We start from the raw sequence: 25380 nt of genomic DNA, 5'->3' as shown, positions 1-25380 counted from the left end.
CATAATAAGGACAATATATACACCTCCAACTAAAATCCTGTTGTAGCCTAAACAGTGAAGTGGTACAATAGTAGAAAAACTTTAAAACTGCAGTTCTTTTTGGATCCCCCTGAAGTGTATCTGTACTCTTCTTCAGTAGGCCTCTTCCTCAGGAGTCAGATTCACCTTCACAACATCTGAGATTCCATTTCTGTCTCAAGGAACACAGAGGAGGACATCATGTTCATTCCATAGAATCCCTTAATCATGGTGGAAATTGGATGCACCCACCTAAGATTCTCCATTATACTTTCTGCCAAATCTGCCACAGGAGTGTAGTCTTTCCGTTTGATGACCTTATACGCACTGTCAACACCTGTTTCTAAGCCTCTTTCCACTGTTACTTATCTGCATTAGTGTCTCTGTCAGGGTGCAGATACTTCTGGGAGACACCAGCAACATTTGCTCCATGCAGGTACACTAGAGTCCTCCATGCTCACCAAGGACCCACCCATGACAGCTTAATGGCTGAACTCCCAGCCTTTCCCCCATTAGGTAATGGAGCCAGACTGAATCCAGATTGCAACCACTTCCAATAACACAGTGTTTTTGGAAAGGTGCTATCTTCCAAGCCACACGTGTCAAGATATCCACAGGATTGGAAACAACAAGCACTTGCAGTTTAGGCTCTATTTTACAATAATTAGAAATGATGAATTTAAATATGTTTGCTTTACGCTGGACAGTCTCTTGCTAATAGGCCCCAGCTGTGATAATAACCAACTTGGAGTTTGCAGTCATGTTACAGTCTTTACCAGAGGCAGTTTTTGGTGTTCTAAGGAAAAGGCTGCCATGTTGGAGATCCATCATCTGTCCCTTCAGTTTGTCTTTCATGATATCAGTAAGAGCAAGTTCATTTCCAAGTCCTTCATTGAGAGACTCATGGCAGGACCCTGGTTAAATTCTTGGTTTCTGCTCAGGTCATGATCTTCCAGTTGTGAGATAGATCCCCTTGTGGGGCTCCGTGCTGAGAGTGGAGCCTGCTTAAGATTCTCTTCTCTTCCCTCTGCCCCTCTACCTGTTCACAAACTCTATCTCTCTAAAATAGAAAAGAGACTGATGGCACAGGCCTGCCAACAGCACCAACTCAAAAAACTGTAATCTTACTCTTGGGGTTATGGCCTGCCTTCCTTCCTTCCTTCCTTCCTTCCTCCTTCCTTCCTTCCTTCCTTCCTTCCTCCCTCCCTCCCTCCCTCCCTCCCTCCCTCCCAAGCTGATCCTTGAGAATTGCCACATTGGATTTAGAAACCAAAAGGAAATTGAGGGTTCTTGTTAGGCCAGGTGGGTGTGCACATGTGTGGCATTGGATCTAGACTTGGTGACAGTGGCTTCAGTACCCCCGCTATATGTTATTTAGAATTGTGTTGTTTTGGGGCACCTGGGTGGCTCAGTCGGTTAGCGTCTGACTTCGGCTCAGGTCACGATCTCGCGGTCCGTGAGTTCGAGCCTCGCGTGGGCTCTGGGCTGACAGCTCAGAACCTGGAGCCTGCTTCCGATTCTGTGTCTACCCTCTCTCTCTGCCCCTCTCCCGTTCATGCTCTGTCTCTCTCTGTCTCAAAAATCAATAAACGTTAAAAAAAAAAATTAGAATTGTGTTGTTTAATTTCCAAATATTTAGGAACGTTCCTGATTTAGTTTCTAATTCTGTGTGGTCAGAGAATACACTCTGTATGAATTTAATTCTTTTGTATTTGTTGAGACTTTTTTTCCTTAAAATTATTTTTAATGTTTTTATTTTTGAGAGAGAGAGCACAAGTGGGGAAGGGGGCAGAGAGAGAGGGAGGCACAGAATCCAAGCAGGCTCCAGACTCTGAGCTGTCAGCACAGAGCCTCACATGGGGCTCTAACTCATGGACTGTGGGATCCTGACCTGAGCTGAAGTTGGATGCTTAACTGACTGAGCCACCCAGGTACTCCTGTTGAGACTTTTTTTTTTTTAAAGGTTTGTTTTTAAGTTATCTCTACACCTAATAGGGGGCTGAAACTCAACCCCAAGGTCAAGAGCTGCAAGCTTCACTGATTAAGCCAACCAGGCACCTTGTTTTGACTTGTTTTATGGCTGGGTGTATGTCTGGTTTGGTTAATGTTACATAAGCATTTGAGAAGAATGTGCATTCTTTGTTAGATGGAGTGCTTTATAAATGTGAATTAGGTCAAATTATTTGAGTGTTAAGTTTCTGTATCCTTATTGATTTTCTGTACTTGTTTGTTTCAGTTATAGAGAGTAATTTTGGAATGTTAAGTATAATTTTTCATTTGTCTTTTTATGTTCTTAATTAAAAAAATTTTTTTTAAATGTTTATTTACTTTTGAGAGACAGAGACAGAGCACAAGCAGGGGAGGGGCAAAGAGAGAGGGAGATACAGCATCCCAAGCAGGCTCCATGCTGTCAGCAGGAAGCCTGATGCGGAGCTCGAACCCACAAACTATGAGATCATGACCTGAGTCAAAGTCAGACCACTCAACCAACTGAGCCAGGTGCCCCTCATTTGTCTTTTTAAAGTTTTGTCTGTTTTTCTTCATGTATTTTGAAGTTTTATCAGGTGCATATGCATTTAGGATTGTGGTATATGTTTTAATGTTTATTTTTTGAGGGAGAGAGTGTGCATGCAAGCCAAGGAAGGACAGAGAGAAGGGGGCGGGGGTGGACAGAGGATCCGAAGTGGGCTCTGTGCTGACAGCAGCGAGCCCATTGCCGGGGCTTAAACCTACGAACCCTGAGATCCTGACCTGAGCTGAAGTTGGAAGCTCAACTGACTGAGCCACCGAGGCACCCCCATGCTGATATGTTTTTGACATGACAGTTTTAGATGTGAATTCTACATTCTTCTTATTTTTTTTCTGTAGGAAATATGTCTTTTCTCTGACTAGTCGTAAAGCTTTTTATTATTGGTTTTTCAATAAATTGACTATAGTGTACCTTCATCTTGATTTGAGGTTATCCTGGAGGTGTTTATTGAGTTTCTTGAATCTGTGGGATTAAAGTTTCCATCAAAATTAAGAAATTTTTGGTCATTATTCTTCTAATAATTTTTTAGTTCATCTTCTTATGTGGTACTCCAGTTGCATATATGTTAGACCATTTAATATTGTCCCACAGTCACTGTGATCCTACACATTTTTCTTTTTTAATTGTGCTGTTATATGGTTTTTTATTTTCATGTCTCCATATTAGTAGATCTTTTAAAAATTTATGTGTTTTCTTCACTGTCCTATGTCATATTAATCCCGTCTAGTGTATTTTTTGATTTCTGAATTGTATTTTTTCATCTTTTGAAGTTCCATTTTGCTCTGTTTTGTTTTTTTTCCTTTCTCCTTTCTCTCTTTGTTTTGTATATGTTTTTATTTAAATAATTGTAGATATTTAGAATAACTAATGCTCTTTTTTGCTAATTTCTCTTTCATTCTGAGATCTGTTTTTGTTGACCAAGTTTTCTGTTGGTTATGGATAGCATTTCTTGGGTTTTTTTGGTATGTCTTTTTCTTTTTTAAAAGATTCTATTTTATTTTAATTTTTTTAAGTTTATTTATTTGAGAGAGCATGTGTGTGAGAGTGGGGAAAGGGCAGAGAGAGAGCGGGGGGGAGAGAGAGAATCCAAAGCAAGCTCTGCACAGTCAGCATGGGGCCTGACATCAGGCTTGAACCCACAAACGGTGAGATCATAACCTGAGCTGAAATCAAAAGTTGGACACTCAACTGACTCAGCCACCCAGGCTTGCCTAAAATATTTTATTTTTAAGTAATCTTTACATCCAATATGGGGCTTGAATTTACAACCCCAAGATCAAGAATCACATGCTCCACCGACTGAGCCAGTCAGATGTCCCTGCAGTTTTTCCTTTTTTTAAAAATATGGAACACTTCACAAATTTACATGTTCATCCTTGCATATGAACCTTACTAATCTCCATGTCATTCTAGTTTTAGTATATGTACTGCTGAAGTCAGGCAGTTTTTGGTATATCTTTTAATTTTTGATTGAGTTTAGTATGTTCTCCCCCTCTTTTTTTTTTTATTCTGAATTTTTTGCTTATCTTTTTTTTTTTATTTTTTTTTTTCAACGTTTATTCATTTTTGGGACAGAGAGAGACAGAGCATGAATGGGGAGGGGCAGAGAGAGAGGGAGACACAGAATCGGAAACAGGCTCCAGGCTCTGAGCCATCAGCCCAGAGCCCGACACGGGGCTCGAAACTCACGGACCGCGAGATCGTGACCTGGCTGAAGTCGGAACGCTTAACCGACTGCGCCACCCAGGCGCCCCGTTATCTTTTAAAGACCATTACACTTTGTCCTTGATGGGCACTTGCTTGTGGATTGCCTTAATCCCTTCAGGAATGCTAATTTAGCTCTGCTGGTAAGTTATGACCCTTTTGGGGACTCTACTGAGTTCTCTAAGTCTCTAAGGATTCTCCACCATGGTTGAGTTGGAACTGAGACCATCTTCTAGCCTGTGTGACCTCTGGGAGTTTAGCTCCCCGTAGGTTGTTCTTTGCCTGGCCTTACGGAGTTTCAGGAAACCTGTGCATGTGCAGCTTTGTATTCAGCCAGAGATACTGGGAGGCATCTGCTGAACAGTTCTGAAATTCTTTCTCCAGAAAGTCTACTTTCTCTATTTCAGTTGGCTTGGACTTCCTAAACTCTGATCTGTCTTTTTTTTTTTTTTTAATAACTTTAAAATTTATTTATTTTGAGAGAGGGAGAGAGACTGTGAGCAGGGGAGGGGCAGAAGAGAGAGGAGAGAGAGAATCCCAAGTAGGCTCCACACTGTCAGCACTGAGCCCAGTATGGGACCCGAACTCAAGAACCATGAGGTTATGACCTGTGCCAAAACCACGAGTTGAATGCTTAACCAGTCGAGCCATCCAGGTACCCCTGATATTTGTCTTCTTTGCTCAGAGACTGCTGTGCTTTTCTTGGAATCTCTTTGCCTATACTGCATTCTAGAAAGTGTTTCTAGGTAGAAAGCAGTAACCCTAGAACTTACCTTGTTTCACTTCTAGCAGAGATTGTGGTCATGTACTGCCTCTTGTGCAGTGTCTAAAAAGGAATTTTATATTTTTCCAGCTTTTCAGACCTTATGACAGGAATATAAATCCTGTCCCAATTACTCTATCATCACTCAGAAACAGAAGTTGATCCTGAAATTGCATATACCAAGTTTCAAAACAGTTTGATTGGCTTAAATTTTGTCATAATATGAATAGCCAATATTGTGATATTCTTTTTTTTTTTTTTTAAGTTTTATTTATTTAAGTAATGTCCTACATCCAACATGGGGCTCGAACTCATGACCGTGAGACTAAGAGTTGTGTGCCCCTCTGATTGTGGCAGCCAGGTGTCCCTGGTGGTATTATTTTTGATTGAATTGTGTCAGCACATACTTGACGTATTTCCACTCTTTCTTTTGCCTTTGGAAGAGTTAGTGGGGTCAGTGGAAGAATAACTCATACAGTAGTAAGTGAATGCAGAATATGTAATAAAATAGATACAAGTTGCATGAGGATTTTTCTACAGTATCTATTGTGTTAGTGGAATTGATGAAGACTTACATACAAGATAATAATTGAAGTATATTTGGAAGGGTGGATAAGATTTATAGGCAGAGATGGTGCGGATAGCATTCCAAGTGAAGAAAATAGCCCTAATATACATGATGTCATGGTGAGAAATAAGCTCACAATATCAATTGGACCCAAGTTGGGAGAACTGTGAAAAGTCACTCTGGAGAAGATTATAATAGTGAAAATTTGTGGGTTCATTTTAAGTTTTTGAACAGGAGGATTGAGTGATACTTTCGAGGTGCTTTAGAGATCTGAATGAATCAAGAGTGCTGTATTCATTATGGTCTTTGTTTGCAAGCAGAAAAGTGATGGTGACTATCTTATGGAGAAATGAAAGTCATTGTAAGGCTACTAAATTGCTCATAGACTCAAAAGGAAGGCTAGAGAGCCAGTCTGGGACATTTCTTGGGATCTTGATATCAGGAATGAATTGACATTCTAAACAGGAGGCCACCAGAATAAATTAGTGCCATCCATTTTCCCCCCAAACTTTTTTCATTTTGCTCAGATTCCAGACTCTGAAAACAGAGAGTGGGGTTGGCTTAGCTTGGTTCATGTCCAATCATCTGTAAGAGCAGAAGTAGCATATTATTTCTTTTGGATTTAATTTTTTAAGTTCTCACTACACCCAGCATGGGCTCAAACTCACAACCTCGAGATCAAGAGTCGCAACATTCCACTGACCTGAGCAGCCAGGCGCTCCAGAGTAGGCCTATTTATACATAGTTTTGTCTAGGCAGAGGAGAGGTTATTTCCCAGAAGGAAATCCGTACCTTTACTAAAATGTGGGTATACATTCTGGAGGCCCATATGACTATGGGTGTATGTCATAATGGATTAAGGGGGAAAGACGAGATTAGAATGCTTGTTTGGGAGGCTTTTTTCTCTAGACCAGACAAGAGGTGACCAGAGACCTAAACAAAAGGTAGTGGCTATGTGATTGGCAGTAAGGGTTTGGAAATGAAGAACACTGTGGAGGTAGAATTTTTAAAATTTAGTAACAAATGCTACTTACTCATTCAATACACATGAATCCCTAAAAGTACCTAGGTGATTGGCAAAAGTCAATGATGAGGTATAGTGAAAACCATGTGATAGGCAAATTACTTCGCTTTTCTGAACCTCAGGTATAATTTAGGTTGATAATTATTTTAGGACAGTTGTGACAATTCAATAAAATAAGGCAAATGCCTGGAATATAACAAGATTTTCTGTTAAGCAGAAAAACAGGGAGGATTTCTTTTGATTGTATTTGGTTGGGAAGTGCTTATATGTTGTTATAAGCTATAAGGAGGTGCTATATGTTGTTCCTCTGAATACACAGTATTAGAATCTAATGCCTTTATGTTTAGCGAATTTTATGCAAACAGAAAGGAAGCATCTGGATTAGAAGTTAGTTTTAGATTTAGGGGTTCCTGGGTTGCTCAGTCGGTTTGAAGCTCCAACTCTTGATTTCGGCTCAGGTCATGGTCTCAGAGTTCATGGGATCGAGTCCCAAGTCAGGCTCTGTGCTGACACCACGGAGCCTGCTTGGGATTCTCTCTTTCCCTCTCTCTTTCCTCTTCCCCTGCTTGTGGGCATGCTCTCTCTCAAAATAAATAAATCTAAAAAAAAAAAGAAATAGTTTTAGATTAGAGTTTTTTTAAAGTAAGCCCTTTTATATTTATTTTATAATTTTAGACTTACAGAAAAATTATAGCTAGTGCGGGTTCTCATGTACCTTTCACCCAACTTCCTCTAATGTTAACATTTATGTAAGAGTGGTCTATTTGTCAGAATTACCAAAGTTAATATTAATACTGATATGAAACTGTAAATTATTGACTTTATTCAGATTTATCCAGATTTTCCCACTGAAGTCATTTTTCCTATTCCAGGATCCAATTCAGGATATTACCATGCATTAGTAAATTTAGATTTTTAATTCCATGTCTGTATTAAGTGGTGACCTTAGGCAACCACTGAACCCTTCAGGCCTCCTCCATAATGTAAATATTGACTTAAAGGATATCTAATTTTAATTTTGTAGTTTTAATTTCTGAGTCTGTTTATATCTGTCATACAGTATACTTTTTATTTTGAAAGAGATTTTTAAGATCTGATCAATTACACCAGATCTTGTTGACAGTAAAAAAAATTCAATTTTTATCTTGTAACTTTAGCATTAAAGGAAAACTATATATTGAGATTTGGGAGGAAACTCACAAGAGCTTTTTCTTCTATTTGAACAAAAATGACCCAAAAAGGTAGGGTTTGTGTTTTGACTCATTTTTCTCTGTAAATACTAGTTAACAGATTCTTTATTTAGTATGTACTGATTGAGAAAGGAAAGTCCAAAAACATTTGTATTGTTAAACTGTCTCATTTTGGGAATATTAGGGAGGACACAAAGCTAGAAATGTACCTTGAAGTAGATCTAATAATATAGTAGAATTTATGATGAAGATAATTGAGAACAGATATATCCTAAATACAGTTAAACTTTGGATTGCAATAACTTGTCGGTGAGTGTTCTGAAAGACGAGCAAGCATTTCTAATAAATTTTAACTCAATAAACAAGCAATGTCTTGCAATTCGAGTAGTAAGTATGCAGTGCTGAATGTCACATGATCACAGCTGAGCCAGTGGTTCTTCTATCTCTCTCTCTCTCTCTCTCTCCTCCCTCTCTCTCTTCTCTCTGTCTCTTGCTGTGGGATCATGGGTGATTGTCTCCCATTTTTGGATGCTTGGTCTCAGGCTGCGGTGTTTGACAGAAATCAGTGATTTTTCAGAACTTTGGAAGGTGCCCACAACTGGCACTAGTGTATTTTTTGTAACTTCAAAGCACCTACGGACAGACAGTCCTTTGCATTTGCATACAGGAGTAAGCTTAGGAATGTTTGCTTCATTCTAGGTCAGGCTGCCTACACATATAGACCCTTTCCTCTACTGCCTTATTGCCAGTTACATTAAATACAGTATATAACAAGTTTATTAATACTGTACTATATGAACATCCATGCGAGTGTATACAATGGCCCCTGTGCAGAGAAAGATTCTACTGAACCAATAGATAGCAGTGATTCTGTCAGTGATAGTGAAAGTCGTCTTACACAGTAACCCTTCTCTCCCGTGCTACCTCACACCAGCCATGGAGGTTTTCAAATATAAGTGCAGGTTAATTTGTTTATTTTTCTTTATATTTTGTATTTTATTATTTTGTATTATAGTGTTGGAAATCATTTTTATATGAGTATTTTTGGGTTGTGGAGTTTCCATTATTTCTTATGGGGAAATTTTTTTTGATATACCTAAGTGCTTTGGATTAAAAGCATATTTCTTTTTTTTTTTTTAATGTTTATTTATTTTTGAGGGAGGGAGGGAGAGACAGAGACAGAGACAGAGTGTGAGCTGGGGAAGGGGCAGAGAGAGGGAGACACAGAATCCTAAGCAGGCTCCAGGCTCTGAGCTGTCAGCACAGAGCCCGATGTGGGGCTCGAACTCACAAGCCGTATGATCATGACCTGAGCTGAAGTAGGTCGCTTAATCTGAGCCACCCAGGTGCCCCTTAAAAGCATATTTCCAGAGTTAATTATACTCTTAAACTAAAATTTTACTCTAAGTAGTTCATTTTTTGTTGCTTATTAGTGCTTCTCAGGTTTGGGCATGATTTGAAAAATGTTAAATTGTTTATATTTTTAAGTTGTTGCCCCTTTTCACTTCCATACTAGGTTAAGGAGAATATCCTATTGGAAATAATCTTAAGACAGTTGTATTTTATCTCTTGGATTCTCCTATTCAGAAATGTTGAACACAATGTACCAGTGGCCTTGACTTACAAATAATTGACTCTGATTCAAAAGTAGGTTCTATTAAATGACTTCATTACTTTTAAGGACCTTGAATTGTAATATTTGACTATTGTATTATTCATTTTCTTTTTTTTTTGTATTATTCATTTTCTTAAATTTACATTTAGTAATTGTGTAAGGTCTCATTATTTATTCTAATCCAACAATTCCCAACCTTTGGTTTACCAAAAAATGTATATGAAAATTGTAGATAATATAGGTTTGATGAAGGGCCCGGGAGTATGCATTTAAAAAAAAACTAGGCAGTTTTTTGCAGGTGGCTGTGGACTACACTTTGAAAAAACATAACTGTACATAAAGAGTTTTTATTTACTGTCACAATTCTTGTATTAAAACCATATTTTTTCATTGTTTACCTGATTTCTGTATTGACTCTTACATTTCTTGAATGCCTGCTATGAGAGATGTTGTATTAGGTATATCAGATCAAAGATTAATAAGATAGCTTCTGCCTTTAAGGAACTCAGTAAGTCGTTGGGTGAGATTGGTAAACAATTCAGAGCAGTCAGATGAGTGCTAACTGGGTATAAGCAAACCTTATGGAAGCATCTCACACACACACACACACACACACACACACACACACACACACACACTTTGCCTGGAAGAATTAGGGTGGGAAAAGTTTCCCAGTGGAGATGATAACCAGAGATTGAAGAAAGTAGAGGAGTTTAGATAACATCAAAATAAAAAGCTTCTGCACAGCAAAGGAAACAATCAACAAAACTAAAAGGCAGCCTACTGAATGGGAAAAGATATTTGCATATGACATATCTGATAAAGAGTATCCAAAAATGTATAAAGCACTGATACAACTCAATACCCCAAAACCAAATAATCCAATTCAAAAATAGGTGGAAGAGGGGTGCCTGGTGGGCTCAGTTGGTAGAGCTTACAGCTCTTGATCTCGGTCATGAGTTTAAGTCCGATGTTTGGTGTAGAGCTTACAAAAAAAAAAAAAAAAATGGGCAGAAGACATGAACAGACATTTCTCCAAAGAAGACATACAGATGGTCAACAGACACATAAAAAGATGCTCAACATCACTTGTCATCAGGGAAATGCAAATCAGAACTACAATGAGATAGCACCTCACACCTGTCAGAATGGCTAAAATCAAAAAGACAACAAGTGTCGTCAAGGATGTGGAGGAAAAGGAACCCTAGTGCACTGTTGGTGGTAATGCAAACTGGTGCAGCAGCTGTGGAAAATAGTACACAGGTTTCTCAAAGAGTTAAAAATAGGGGTGCCTGACTGGCTCAGTTGGAAGAGCACATGACTCATGATCTCGGGGTCGTGAATTCAAGCCCCATATTGGGCATAGAGATTACTTAAATAAAGCTTAAAAAAAAAAAGTTAGAAGTACCCTATGATCCAGTAATCGCACTACTGGATATTTGCCCCCAAAACACAAAAGCACTAATTCAGACTAATGCACCCCTAGGTTTATTGCAGCATTATTTATATATTTATTTTAAAAAAAAGTTTATATTTTGAGAGAGCAAGCACGGGTAAGGGAGGGACAGAGAGGACAGAGTGAGAATCCCAAGCCGACTTTGGACTGTCAGCACAGAGTCTGATGCAGGGCTTGAACTCACAATCTGTGAGGCCATGACCTGAGTCAAAGTCAGGTGCTTAACTGACTAATGCTGCCCCTATTGCAGCATTATTTATAATAGCTAAATTATGGAAGCAGCTTATGTGTTCATTGATAGATGAATAGATAAAAAAGAGGTGGTATATATATACAATGGAATATTATTCAGCAGTGAAAAGGAATGAAATCTTGCCATTTGCAACAACATGGTTGGAGCTAGAGAGTATAACGCTAAGTGAAATAAATCAGAGAAAGACAAATAACATGATTTCATTCATATGTGAAATTTAAGGAACAAAATAAGCAAAGGAAAAAAAAGTAGAGACACAAACCAAGAGACAGACTTTTTAAAAAAATTTTTTTAATGTTTTTATTTTATTTTGAGAGACAGTGTGAGCGGGGAAGGGGCAGAGAGAGGGAGACACAATTAAAAATTTTAAGTAAATAAAAATAGTAAGAAAAAAAAGGGGGCACCTGGGTGGCTCAGTTGGTTTAAGTGTCTGACTCTTGATTTCAGCTCAGGTCATGATCTCATGGTTCCTGGGATTAAGCTCTGAGTCAGGCTCTATGCTGACAGCATGGAGCCTGCTTGGGATTCTCCCTTTCTCTCTGCCCCTCTCCCATACATATGTTTCTCTTTCTCAAAATAAATAAACATTAAAAAAAAGTAGAGGAATTTGGCATGAAATGCTTACTGGTTATGAGCACTATGTTCTCCACACAAAATTCATTTAACCCTCACAAAATGACATAGGTATTACCATTTCCCCTGTTGTAGAGTTGTGAAAAATTTGAGGTCAGAGAAATTAAGTTGCTTGCCCAATAAGTTACTGCCAAGAGTTGGTATGTTGGCAGATCCAGTTTTGGGATTTAGATATTATAATTCTAGAACCTGTGTTTTTAGTTACTGTGTGTTCAAGGCTCTGTGATAAAAGGAGCATGGCAATAAACTGAGAGGTCTGTGTCATCAGAGCACAGGAAGTAGGAGTTGAGACTAACGAGGTAGGGTGGGACCAGATAATGTAATTCCTTTAATGTTAATGATTTTTGTTCCAACTGAAATACAATGTAAAGGGATCGAACACTTAAGTAGAGGGAATGACATAATCAGATTTGCATTTTGAAAGGTCATTCTAGTTGTAGTAGACCAAATGGATTGGAGAAGGGCCACGAGTGGATCCCATGGCACTATTTAGGAAGTTGTTATAGTAAGGCAGCCCAAATGAGATAAAGTAGTAGCCTAGGTGGAATAAGGAGGAAATTGTGGAGATGTAGGAAAGTGGGTCAATTTGAGAAAGATTTAGGAGGACAGATCTACAAAATGTGATGATGGATTAGGTTATGGGTGAAGGAAAGGGAGTTGTTGAAAAATAACTCTTAGGTTTCTGAACTGCTGAATTGAATATATTAGGTTGGCTCACTGTTTTATATAGTCACAGAATGATTAGTTTGAGTGATTAGACTATGTTGAGTTAGAAGTGCCTTTGAAATATTAAAGTGGAGATGTCAAATACATAGCTTTATACCTTTGAACTTTCTGTATAGTAAATAAATGAGGTGTCCGTTATTTTGTCCCTAATAGCATAGCTGATTGGTACTTTTTCAGGGCTTTATCATAGTTGTTATCTCTTGAATCACTGGTAATAAAAAAGAATGTAAATAGGGGCGCCTGGGTGGCACAGTCGGTTAAGCGTCCGACTTCAGCCAGGTCACGATCTCGCGGTCCGGGAGTTCGAGCCCCGCGTCAGGCTCTGGGCTGATGGCTCAGAGCCTGGAGCCTGTTTCCGATTCTGTGTCTCCCTCTCTCTCTGGCCCTCCCCCGTTCATACTCTTTCTCTCTCTGTCCCAAAAATAAATAAACGTTGAAAAAAAAAAAAAGAATGTAAATAGAGTTTGGCTGTCAGTAGAGCTAATAAAAGAATGTGAAAAGATTCTTCAATCTAGAAAGCAATTAAGACAAGTATGTTAGGACAGTTCTCCTTTGGATAATGGCAGAACTAAGAATATACCCTGATAAGAGACGAGGGAAAAAGAGGGCCAAAAAAGGCTAATCTAAACCTAAAATGACAATTTAAGAGCAATCTAGTTTGAATATTGAAGTTACATATTTCCTTCCTTTTGTTAATAACGGAATTATTCTTGACTTACCTAAACTACAATTACCCAAGTTACTGTAGATGTACAGTGGGAATAGTTATACCAGAAGCGAAATGTTTTTTTTCTTCATTTCTCCATCATAGTCATTTGATGCTGTGCTGATAAATCAGCATAGCATTACTTTATACATTCAGGCATATTGTATATTTTAACTATTCACTTTAAATTTTCTTGAAAAACAAGAGGTCTGACTAATATTTCTTTAAGTTAAAGCTATTCTCAGATTATTAGATTTTGTTTATTGAGTTTAGAGCAGTAGTTTCCCTTTATCAGAAAATATTGCCACTCTTAAAAGTATTGTGATACTGGACAAGACTAAGCTTTTGATGAAGATTTTTATCTTGTAGGTATTGTAATGTGGGTTTCTGTGTTACTAATATTTTATTTATTTTGTAAGTTTTTTTTTTTTTTTTTTAAGATTTTTCTTTCTAAGTAATCCCTATACCTAAAGTGGGGTCAGACTTAACAACCCTGAGATCAAGAGTTGCATGTTTCACCAACTGAGCCAGCTAGCCAGGTGCTGTTTTACTGTTATTTTAAAGTTCTCTGGAAAAAATAGTTTTAAAGGTAATTCATATATAGATATAGAATATTTGGAAGATAAAAGCCATCACTGAATTTACCACCTAGAGATATCACTGTTTTGGTGTATTTCCTTTACTGTTACTTCTCTGTATTTATTTTTATTTTTTTATTGTTAAAAAAATTTTTTTTGTTAACGTCTGTTCATTTTTTTTTTTCAACGTTTATTTATTTTTGGGACAGAGAGAGACAGAGCATGAACAGGGGAGGGGCAGAGAGAGAGGGAGACACAGAATCGGAAACAGGCTCCAGGCTCCGAGCCATCAGCCCAGAGCCTGACGCGGGGCTCGAACTCCCGGACCGCGAGATCGTGACCTGGCTGAAGTCGGACGCTTAACCGACTGCGCCACCCAGGCGCCCCTCGTCTGTTCATTTTTGAGAGAGAGAGTGTAAGCAGGGGAGGGGCAGAGAGAGAGGGAGACACAGAACTCAAAGCAGGCTCCAGACTCCACACTGTCAGCACAGAGACAGATGTGGCTCTCAGACTCAAGATCTGTGAGATCATGACCTGAGCTGAAGTAGGACCCTTAACTGACTGAGCCACACAGGTGCCGCTACTTCTCTGTATTTTAATGTACAGACCATGTAGAGTGTAGTAGTTAAGAATGGAAAGATTCTAGAATTAAATCCCATAGGTTCAGATTTCTGTCCCACCACTTATTAGCTATGTGATTTTAGCAAATTTATTTCTCTGAATCTTGAGTTTCAAAATTTGTAATATGAGGATATAAAAGTAAATACTACTGTTTGCTGTGTGCCAGTTGCTTTACTAAGTGAAAAATCTGAATCTTCATAACATCTCTATTTAAGAGCCACTTAATAGTGCCTTTATAGGGCGTCTGGGTGGGTCAGTCAACGACTTCAGCTCAGGTCATGATCTCAGGGTTCATGGATACGTGCCCTGAGTCAGGCTCTGTGCTGACAGCTCAGAGCCAAGAGCCTGCTTCAGATTGTGTCTCCCTTGCTCTCTGCCCCTCTCCTGCTTGCTGTCTCTGTCCCTCTCTCAAAAATAAACAAATGCCTAGGGGCGCCTGGGTGGCGCAGTCGGTTAAGCGTCCGACTTCAGCCAGGTCACGATCTCGCGGTCCGTGAGTTCGAGCCCCGCGTCAGGCTCTGGGCTGATGGCTCAGAGCCTGGAGCCTGTTTCCGATTCTGTGTCTCCCTCTCTCTCTGCCCCTCCCCCGTTCATGCTCTGTCTGTCTCTGTCCCAAAAATAATAAACGTTGAAAAAAATTAAAAAAAAAAAAACAAAACAAATGCCTATAGAGGATAAATTAAATAATGGATGTAATGTACTTAATATAGTGCTTAGATAAGAGACTCTTAAAACTGAGAACAAACTGAAGGTTGATGGGAGGTGGGAGGGAGGGGAGGGGAGGTGATGGGCATTGAAGAGGGCATCTTTTGGGATGAGCACTGGGTGTTGTATGGAAACCAATTTGACAATAATTTCATATATTAAGAAAAAAATAAAGAATGTTAACCCCCCCATAAATAAAAATAAAAATAGTTCCTCCAGTGTGTATATCTTTGACAAGAAAAAAATAATATAGTACTTAGGACATAATAAATGTCACTTATGTATATTTTGAAAATTGCATTGTACAGTTTATTAAAGCTTTTATTGTGGCCACCTTCTCATGCCATTAATACTCCTTGAATGAAACTGGAATTTTTAAAATGGCTTACAGAAATTCATCAAATGGATTCATTTACTCATTTCTCTAGCAATAGACCTTTAGATTGTTTCTAGCTGTTTAGCTCTTAATGCTATTATGAACATATTTGTTATGATCTTTTTTTAGTTTCCAGAGGTAGAGTTGAGTTAAAGGGCGGGAGTATATTTTTATATTGATATCTAGCCCTGCATTGCTTTCCTGAAATGCAGATTGGTGTACATTCTTTTTCATGTTGTTTAAATAGTTATTAGCTTTTCTTTCTTCCTCTATTTTTTTTTTTTTGAGAGAGTGTGCGTGGAGGAGGGGCAAAAGGAGAGGGAGAAAGAGAATCTTTCTGAAAATTATTATTTATTTATTTTTTATGTTTATTTTTGATAGAGAGAGAGAGACAGAGCATGAGCAGGTGAGGGAGAGAGAGGGAGACACAGAATCTGAAGCAGGCTCCAGTCTCCAGTCTCCAAACTCCAGGCTGTCAAGCAAAGAGCCCGACTTGGGGCTTGAACTCCTGAACCATGAGATCATGACCTGAGCCAAAGCCAAGAAATCAGACCAACTGACTGAGCCACCCAGGCGCCCCGGGAGAAAGAGAATCTTAAACAGGCTCCATGCCCACTCAATGCCGAATCCTTTGGAACTGTTTGCGCTGGGCTTAATCCCACAACTGTGAGATCATGACCTGAGCCGAAATCAAGAATAGGCCACTTAACTGACTCAACCACCCAGGCACCCCTAAGATTGTAAGTAATCTCTACACCCACCCTGAGGCTCATACTTCCAACCCTGAGATCAGCAGTGGCATGCTCCACTGCCTGAGCCAGCCAATTGTCCCTGGAGTATAAAGTCTTTGTTGGGCTTATCACCCTGAGCTCCATAGAGGTGGGCCGCAGCTTTAAGCACAGAACTGTCATTTTTACCTCCTGCGCTTTTCAGATCCTCCGGAGTGGGCAGCTCTGGTATGATAGTGGTAGTCTGCATCCCTAGGAGGCGCCCCAGCTGCGTTGCCCCCATCTCCTAACTTTTTTATTTTGAGAAATATAAGATAGATTGGAAAGTTGCTAGAATTGTGCAGTGAATACCCAATGTACTCCTTATGAACATTCACCAGTTGTTAACGTATATAACTATTTTCACCAGTTGTTAACGTATATAACTATTGCTGTATTACATAGATACTGACTTGATTCCCCTGAACTATTTGAGTTCATTGCAGACGTGATTGTAAATACTTACGCGTTTATTGCATAAGAACAAGGTCATTGTCTCACTAAACACAATAAAAGTGCCACAGTCAGGAATTTTAACAGTACAATACTCTTATCAAATATACAGCCCATATTCAGGTTTTTCTAGTTTGTCACAATGATGTCTTTTAAGGATGGATTTTTCCCCCCAATCGAGGACCTACATTGCATTTATTTGTCATATGTCTTTGGTTTTCTTTAACTTCTGGAACATTTCCCTGGTCTTTTTGGTCTTTCATGATATTTTGAAGAATGCAGGTTAGTTTTTCAACTAATTTCCATTTTGACAGATTATCATCTTTGTGAGATTTTAAAATTTGTTAATATGGAATTGTAGATATCTAAATAGTTTGGTAGTCTTTTTTTCTTCCCTCCAAATCTTGACCCAGTAATTTTTTATAAGAATGTTTTTCACGGGTGCCTGGGGGCTCAGTCAGTTGAGCATCTGCCTCTTGATTTCAATTCAGGTCATGATCCCAGGGTTGTGAGATCGAGCCCCGCGTCTCCCCATCTCCCCTGTGCACACTCTGTCTCTGCCTCAAAAAAAGAAAAAAAAGAATGGTTTTCAGTGTATGCAAGAAATTTTGAAAAATCTAAATGAAAATAAATCTCCTTTGCAAAGTTGTAACACTTGTAGATTTTGAGTTATACTAAAACTTAAATTTCTGCATCATTCCTACCTGGCAAGTTTCTAGCACTTTGAAGAATCATTGAAATTCTAATGTTTTTTATTTGCATTGTAAAAATTCTTACAAACTGCATTTGTTGAAAGAACTAACTAAAAATGAAGAAAGCAAAATGAAGAAAATAAGTGTATACGTTCTAGGACTCATATGTAATAGCTGTCAACATTTTAGTCTATACGCTTCCAGTCTTTAGGGAATCAAAGTGTATGTGTGAGAGACATTAAAAGAATTTTGTATCAGGGTGTCTGGCTGGCTCAGTTGGTAGATCACGCAACTCTTGATCCTGGGCTTGTAAATTCAGCTCCCACATTGGATGTAGAGATTACTTAAAAATAAAATCTTGGGGCGCCTGGGTGGCACAGTCGGTTAAGCGTCCGACTTCAGCCAGGTCACAATCTCGCGGTCCGTGAGTTCGAGCCCTGGGCTGATGGCTCAGAGCCTGGAGCCTGTTTCCGATTCTGTGTCTCCCTCTCTCTCTGCCCCTCCCCTGTTCATGCTCTGTCTCTCTCTGTCCCAAAAATAAATAAACGTTGAAAAAAAAATTAAAAAAAAAATTAAATCTTAAAAAAAATTTTTTTTTGTATTGTAACACGGTGCTGTAATTTGCTTTGCCCTTCCTTACTAGTGGTTGCATTATTTTTTTTTCTTTTTTTTCAACGTTTATTTATTTTGGGACAGAGAGAGACAGAGCATGAATGGGGGAGGGGCAAGAGAGAGGGAGACACAGAATCGGAAACAGGCTCCAGGCTCTGAGCCATCAGCCCAGAGCCTGACGCGGGGCTCGAACTCCCGGACCGCGAGATCGTGACCTGGCTGAAGTCGGACGCTTAACCGACTGCGCCACCCAGGCGCCCCTACTAGTGGTTGCATTATTAATGAAAGAATGGACAAGTAGAAGTGTTATATGATCTTATTAATGGGAAATAACTGGAAAGAGCGGCTCTTATCAGTCAGCATTTAGATTCTTCCTAAGTACTGTAAATAATTCTTAATGGTTGTATCATACAGTTGTTTTTCTAGTTCTCAGAATATCTGTTGATTGGGGATGAGGGGACATTAGAGAGGTGAGTGCTTGTGGAATTGCAAATTATGAAAATCTTAAACTTTATTTGGAACTTTCATGTAAGTGCTATGGCCAGAAAATGAATTTCTTACCTTAATTTTTTTTCAAAAATTTTTTAACGTTTATTTATTTTTGAGACAGAGAGAGGCAGAGCATGAACGGGGGAGGGGCAGAGAGAGGGAGACACAGAATCCGAAACAGGAGTCTGAGCTGTCAGCACAGAGCCCGATGAAGGGCTCAAACTCACAGACTGCGAGATCATGACCTGAGCTGAAGTCGGAAGCACAACCAACTGAACCACCCAGGTGTCCCTCTTACCTTAATTTTTAACATTTGTTTTTAAATAGGTAAAACATTCACCATTCAAAAAATACAAAATAGTGAAAAGTCTTCCTCTCATTTTTGTGTCTCAGGCTTTTGAGTCTCTTCCTTACATTGGCCACCAATGTTACCAGTTTCCAAGTATCTTTCCGGAGATAGTTTTTGTATGTACAAGAAAATTTGTATATGTCACAAGATACATTTGAAATGATTTGATTATTTTAGTCTAATTTCCTTTAATAGTACTAACATTTATGCAGCATTACCTCAGAGATATTGTGGGCTTGGTTTGGATCACCACAGTGAAATGAGTATTGAAATCAAATGAGTCAAATGAATTTTTTGGCTTCCCTGTGCATATAAAATATACTTAACTATTTTGTAGTCTACTACATATTGCAATAGCATTATGTCTTAAAAATGTACATACCTTAATTAAAAAATACCTTGTTGCTAAAAAATGCTAACCACTATTTGACCTTTCAGTAAATTGTAATCTTTTTGCTAGTGGAGGATCTTGCCTCTATGTAGATGACTGCTGATTGATCAGGGTGGTGGTTGCTGAAGGTTAGGGGGACTGTGACATTTTATTAAAATAAGACAACAATGAAGTTTGCCACGTTGATGGACTCTTCCTTTCATAAACATTTCTCTGTTGTATGCAGTACTGTTTGATAGCATTGTACCCAGAGTAGAAATTTTTCAAAACTAATTTTTCAAAACTCTAAAGTCAGTCTTGTCAAAAGTCTAAAGTCTTGTCAAACCCTGCTACTCCTTTTTCAGAGAAATCTGTGGAAAATTTTAAATCCTTTGTTGTCATTTCAACAGTCTTCTTAGCATCTTCCATAGGAGTAGATTCCATCTCAAGAACTACTTTCTTTGCTCAGCCATAAGAAAGGAACTCCTCAACCATTAAAATTTTATCATGTGATTGTAGCAACTTAATTATATCTTTAGGCTCCACTTCAAAATTTAAATCTCTTGCTATTTTCATCACATCTGCCATTACTTCCTTCTCTGAAGCCTTGAACACCTCAAAGTCGTTCATGAGGATTGAAATCTACTTCTTCCAGTCTCCTGTTAATGTTGATATTTTGACTTCTTCCCATGAATCGTAAATGTTGTTAATGGCATCTACAATGATGAATCCTTTTCAGAAAGTTTTGTTTACTTTGCCTAGATCCATCAGGCACTGTCCATGGCAGTTATAGCTTTACAAATTGTATATTTATTTATTAAAGATTTTATTTATTTTATTAAACAAATTTTTTTTAATGTTTTATTTATTATTGAGAGACAGATATAGAGCATGAGCATGGGAGGGGCAGAGAGAGTGGAGACACAGAATCCAAAGCAGGCTCCAGGCTCCGAGCTTTCAGCACAGAGCCCAACACGGGGCTCGAACTCACGAACTGTGAGATCATGACCTGGGCCAAAGTCAGTCACCCAACCAATTAAGCCACCCAGGTGCCCCTATTTATTTTTTTAAGTTCATTTATTTATTTTGAGAGAAAGTGTGAGCAGGGCAGGGGCAGAGAGAGAAGGAGAGAGAATCCCAAGCAGGCTCTGCACCACCAGAGCAGAGCCTGGTCCGGGGCTCGAACTCACTTGCCATGAGATCATACCTGAGTGGAGATCAAGAGTCAGATGCTTAGGAGCGCCTGGGTGTTTCAATCAGTTAAGCGTCCATCCTCGGCTCAGGTCATGATCTCATGGTTTGTGAGTTTGAGCCCTGCATTGGGCTCTGTGTTGACAGTGTGAAGCCTGGAGTCTGCTTTAGATTCTGTGTCTCCCTGTCTCTGCCACTTCTCTGCTCATGCTGTGTCTCTCCATCTCTCAAAAATAAACAAACGTTTTTTAAAAATCAAAAACAAAAAGACGCTTAACCTACTGAGTCACCCAGGTACCCCTAAAGATTTAATTTTTATTTTTTAATTTTTGTTTTTTAATTAAAAAACCATTTTTTTAAAGTTTTTTTATTTGAGAGAGAGAGAGCACAAGCAGGATAGGGGCAGAGAGAGAAGGAGAAAGAGAATCCCAAGCAGGCTCCACACCATCACCACAGAGCCCCATGTGGGGCTTGGACTCAGGACTGTGAGATCATGACCTGATCCAAATCAAGAGTCAGATGCTTAACCACCTGAGCCACCCAGGTGCCCCAAATTTTTATTTTTAATCCAGCGTGGGGCTAAAACCTGCAGACCCTTGATCAAGAGTCACATACTTCGCTGACTGAGCCATCCATGCACCCCTCAAATTTATTTCAAATCTAAGACTCAAAAGTTGAAATTACCTTTTGGTCCATGGGGCTGCAGAATGGATGTTGTATTAGCAGATATGAAAACAACATTAATCTCATTGTACATCTCCATGTACTTGGGTGACCGATGCATTGTCAATGAGCAGTAATATTTGAAAGGAATCTTGTTTTTCCCCCCTTGAGCAATAGATCTCAACAATGTGCTAAAAGTACTCAGTAAATCATGTTGTAAACAGATGTGCTGTCATCCAGGCTTTGTTCCATTTATAGATGACAGGCAGAGTAGGTTTAGCATACTTCTTAAAGGCATTAGGATTTTCAGAACAGTCCATGAGCATTGCCTCAACTTATAGTCACCAGCTTCAACAGTCCCTAAACAAGAAAGTTAGCCTGCCCTTTGAAGCTTTGAAGCCAGGCATTGACTTCTCCTAAGTATGAAAGTCCTAGAAGACATTATCTTCCAATATAAGACTGTTTACTTGACACTGAAAATCCGTTGTTTTTAGTGTAGCCACCTTTATTAATTATCTTAGCTAGATCTTCTGAATAACTTGCTGCAGCTTCTACATCAGCAGTTGCTGCTTCACCTTGTACTTTTATGTTATGGAGATGGCTTCTTTCCTTAAACATCATGAACCAACCTCTGCTTGTTTCAAACTTGTCTTCGGCAGCCGCCTCAACTCTCAGACTCTACAATTGAAGAGAGGTAGGGTCTTGCTCTGGATTAGACTTTTGCTTAAGGGGATGTTGTTGCTGGTTTGATCTTCTATCCAAACCACTAAAACTTTCTCCATGTCAGGTTAATATCCAAAATATATAAAGAATTTATACAACTCAACGCAAAAAATCCCAAATAATCTGATTTAAAATGGGCAGAGGAACTGAATAGACATTTTTCCAAGGAAGGCATGCATACTCATGCCAATAGACACGTGAAAAGATGCTCAACATCACTTATCATCAGGGAAATGCAAATCAAAATTATAATGAGATATCACCTCACACCTGTCAGAATGGCTAGCATCAAAAAGACAAGAAATTGGGGCACCTGGCTGGCTCAGTTGGTGGAGCATATGACCTTTGATCTCCGGGTTGTAAGTTTGAGCCCCACGCTGGGTGTAGAGATGACTAAAAATTAAAAAAAAAAAATGAAAAAAGGCAAGAAATAACGAGCGTTGGTGAGGATGTGGAGAAAAAGGAAGTCTTGTGCAGTTGGTGGGAATGTAAACTGGTACAACCACTGTGGAAAACAGTGTGGAGGTTCCTAAAAAAATTAAAACTAGAAATACCATATGATCCAGTAATTCCACTACTGGGTATTTACCCAGAGGAAATGAAAACACTAATTTGAAAAGATATATGCACCCCTATGATTATTACAGCGTTATTTACAATAGCCAAGATATGAAAGCAATCCAGGTGTCTGTTGATAGATGCATGGATAAAGAAGATTTGGTATACAATAGGATATTACTCAGCCTCAAAAAAGAGTAAGAGCTTGTTCTTTGTGACATCATAGGTGGACCTAGAAGGTATAATGCTATGTGAAATAAGAGAAAGACAAATACCATATGATTTAACTTGTATGTGGAATCTAAAACATAAAACAAATGAATAGATAAGTAAACACAAAGCAGAAACAAGCCCATAAATACAGAGAACAAACTGGCGGTTGCCAGAGGGAGGGGGTGATGGGTTAGACAAAATGGGTGAACCAGAGTGGGAGATACAGGCTTCGAATTATGGAATGAGTAAGTCATAGGGATCAAGGATGTTACGTAGAGGATACAGTCAGTGGTGTTGTAATAATGTTCTTTGGTGACAGATGGTAGCTACACTTGTGGTAAGTATAGATTAATGTATAGACTTGTTGAATCACTATGTTGTACACCTGAAACTTGTGTAAGTATGTTAACTGTACTTAAAAAAAAAAGAGCAAAAATAGTATACAAAAAAACCCAAACCACCTTTCTTCATATCAGCAATAAAGCAGTTTCTCTTTCTTATCATTCATGTGTTCACTGGAGTAACAATTTCCTTCAAGAACTTTTCCTTTGCTCTTATAACTTGGCTGTTTGACACAAGGTCTCACTGTTAACATTTCTTTCAACATGCCTTCCTCACTAAACTTAATGATTTCCAGCTTTTGATTTAAAGTCAGAGAAGTGTAATTTTTTCACTTGAACACTTAGAGGCCCATTGTAGGGTTATTAACAATCACACCCAGGTAATCTATGCAAGGATACATAGAAATAGGTGTACTTGGGAGACTTAGTTTTTCTTGTTAATTCTTTCTACCTTTCAAAATTTTTGTTCCCCAAATACATATATTCCTTTTTTTTTTAATTTTTAAAGAGAGATAATGTTATGTTCTTTTCAAGAAGGTCCTTAGTTATGCAACCTTATCAGTTACCATTTCATTTTATGTATGTGTTCATGTTCCAATTAGACTGAGTAAGGGGGCAATTTTTCTCTCTCTAAAGGGATTGAATGTTTGACTGAGTTGGCTGTTTTCTAAGCCTGAGCCCTCTGATTAACAGATGTAGGGAAAAGGGCTTTATGGTATTGAAGCAGTTGCTTAAGACCAACAATGTCCTTTTTGTGAAAATCTGAAGGTTCTTAAAAGATGGAATAGCATGACATCATCACTGTTCATCCAAGGAGCATTCCTCAAGTAATACTGAATATGCTTTGATTATCAGTACCCTTCCCCCATCTTCTTTCTCTTGCTTTGACTGATGTTATTGTCAGCTATTTGACTATATTTTACAAATGTGGAACAGTTACTTAATTCTCAAATCCTAATTAGGTCTGAGATTTTAAAATAAATTATATTGGATTTTTTATTCTAGTTTAATCAGCTTTCTTAGATGTATGTTTTAGGATTAACAGACTGGTACCACCTACAAAAATTGTTTGTCTTTTACATTCAACCCTAAATAATCTAATAAATGATAGGCTTCCTTGGCCTATTTTTGTAGAACCAGGCACAAATTAGATCTCAATTGCTGTTTATAAGACTGTTAATTTCATTTTACTGTTCTCTTTTAGTAAGAAGGATATCAGTTACTCTAACGATATTTATGCTCTGAGAATAGATATTTAAAAAATATAACCTAACAGCCTGTTTTTTTTTAAAGTGTATTTATTTTGAGAGCGAGAGAGAGAGAGAGCGAGAGAGCAGAAGGGGGTAGGGGCAGAGAGAGAGGGGAGAGAGAGAATCCCAAGCAGGTACCGCAGTGTCAGCACAGAACCTGGTGCTGGGCCCGAACTCACAAACTGTAAGATCATGATCTGAGATGAAACCAAGAGTGGAATACTTTTAACCAACTGAGCCACGGAGGCGCCCCTGGTTTTTTTGTTTGTTTGTTTTGTTTTTTATTTAATTAAAAAATTTATTTTAAATATTTATTTTTGAGACAATGCTAGAGACAGTGTAAGCAGCGGAGGGTCAGGCAGAGGGAGACACAGAATCTGAAGTGGGCTCCAGGCTCTGAGCTGTCAGCCCAGAGCCCGACACAGGGCTGGAACTCACAAACCATGAGATCATGACCTGAGCCGAAGTCTGATGCTTAACCGACTGAGCCACTCAGGTGCGCCCCACCCCCCGCCTTTTTTTAAAAGAAGATTGCATGTACAGTTTAATAATACCTTTAAGAACTTATTGTAGATATTTATATCTTTTAAGCCTGACTTGTAGTTTATCTAGCTATATTAGTCCTCTATGTTAGTTATTCATGTGCCTAATATTCATTTTTAGCATTCTGCAGAAATTATGGAGTTTATGAGTAGGGTTGCTGTGAAAGCGCCTCTGTGCTGTTTATTTTCTATAGTTATTCCTGACAGATTTTTAAAATGGACAAGACTCAAATCAAATGTCTTTGTCAGTTTTAACATTGATGACTCTGTTGTAGCAATATTCTGAATGTGTGCAAGGCAACCAAGATGGTGCTCATTTTTATAATATACTTTACTTTTGGGAATTTAAGGATGTATAGAAAAGCAGTTATGCAATGTATACTGTAAACTCTAGCCTAACAGTATAATGGAGTGTTTCAGGGATTTTTAACATTTGTATTTATTTTAATTTTCATTTTTTTCTATCTTCTAACAGCCCAAAGAACGTGCACACATGTTAGATATTTTTTTGTTATCTTTTTTCCTGGTTGTGGAAGTTGAATGTATGATTATTGTTGATAATTAGAACATAAGGAAAGTATTGTCTTGTGAATGTTGTCTGTAATACTGGCCATAACTACCTAAATATAATTCATACCACTTTGTTGTATTGCCTTCTTTGCAAAAACTACAGTATATAATTTCTGTTTTCATTCTTTTTT

At 38.5% G+C, this 25380-nt stretch overlaps 1 protein-coding gene and 1 pseudogene across 1 annotated transcript in view; one reads left to right on the top strand and one right to left on the bottom strand.

Annotated features, from left to right (window-relative positions):
* TAOK1 (TAO kinase 1) overlaps nucleotides 1-25380 on the top strand; it is a 145990-nt gene that overhangs the window by 24275 nt on the left and 96335 nt on the right.
* Nucleotides 134-16477, bottom strand: LOC115501361 (annotated as a pseudogene).

This window comes from Lynx canadensis, chromosome E1, assembly GCF_007474595.2.
Source record: "Lynx canadensis isolate LIC74 chromosome E1, mLynCan4.pri.v2, whole genome shotgun sequence".
NCBI lineage: Eukaryota > Metazoa > Chordata > Mammalia > Carnivora > Felidae > Lynx > Lynx canadensis.
Note: the sequence above shows the minus strand (reverse complement) of the source record. Positions and strands in the feature narration are given on the sequence as shown.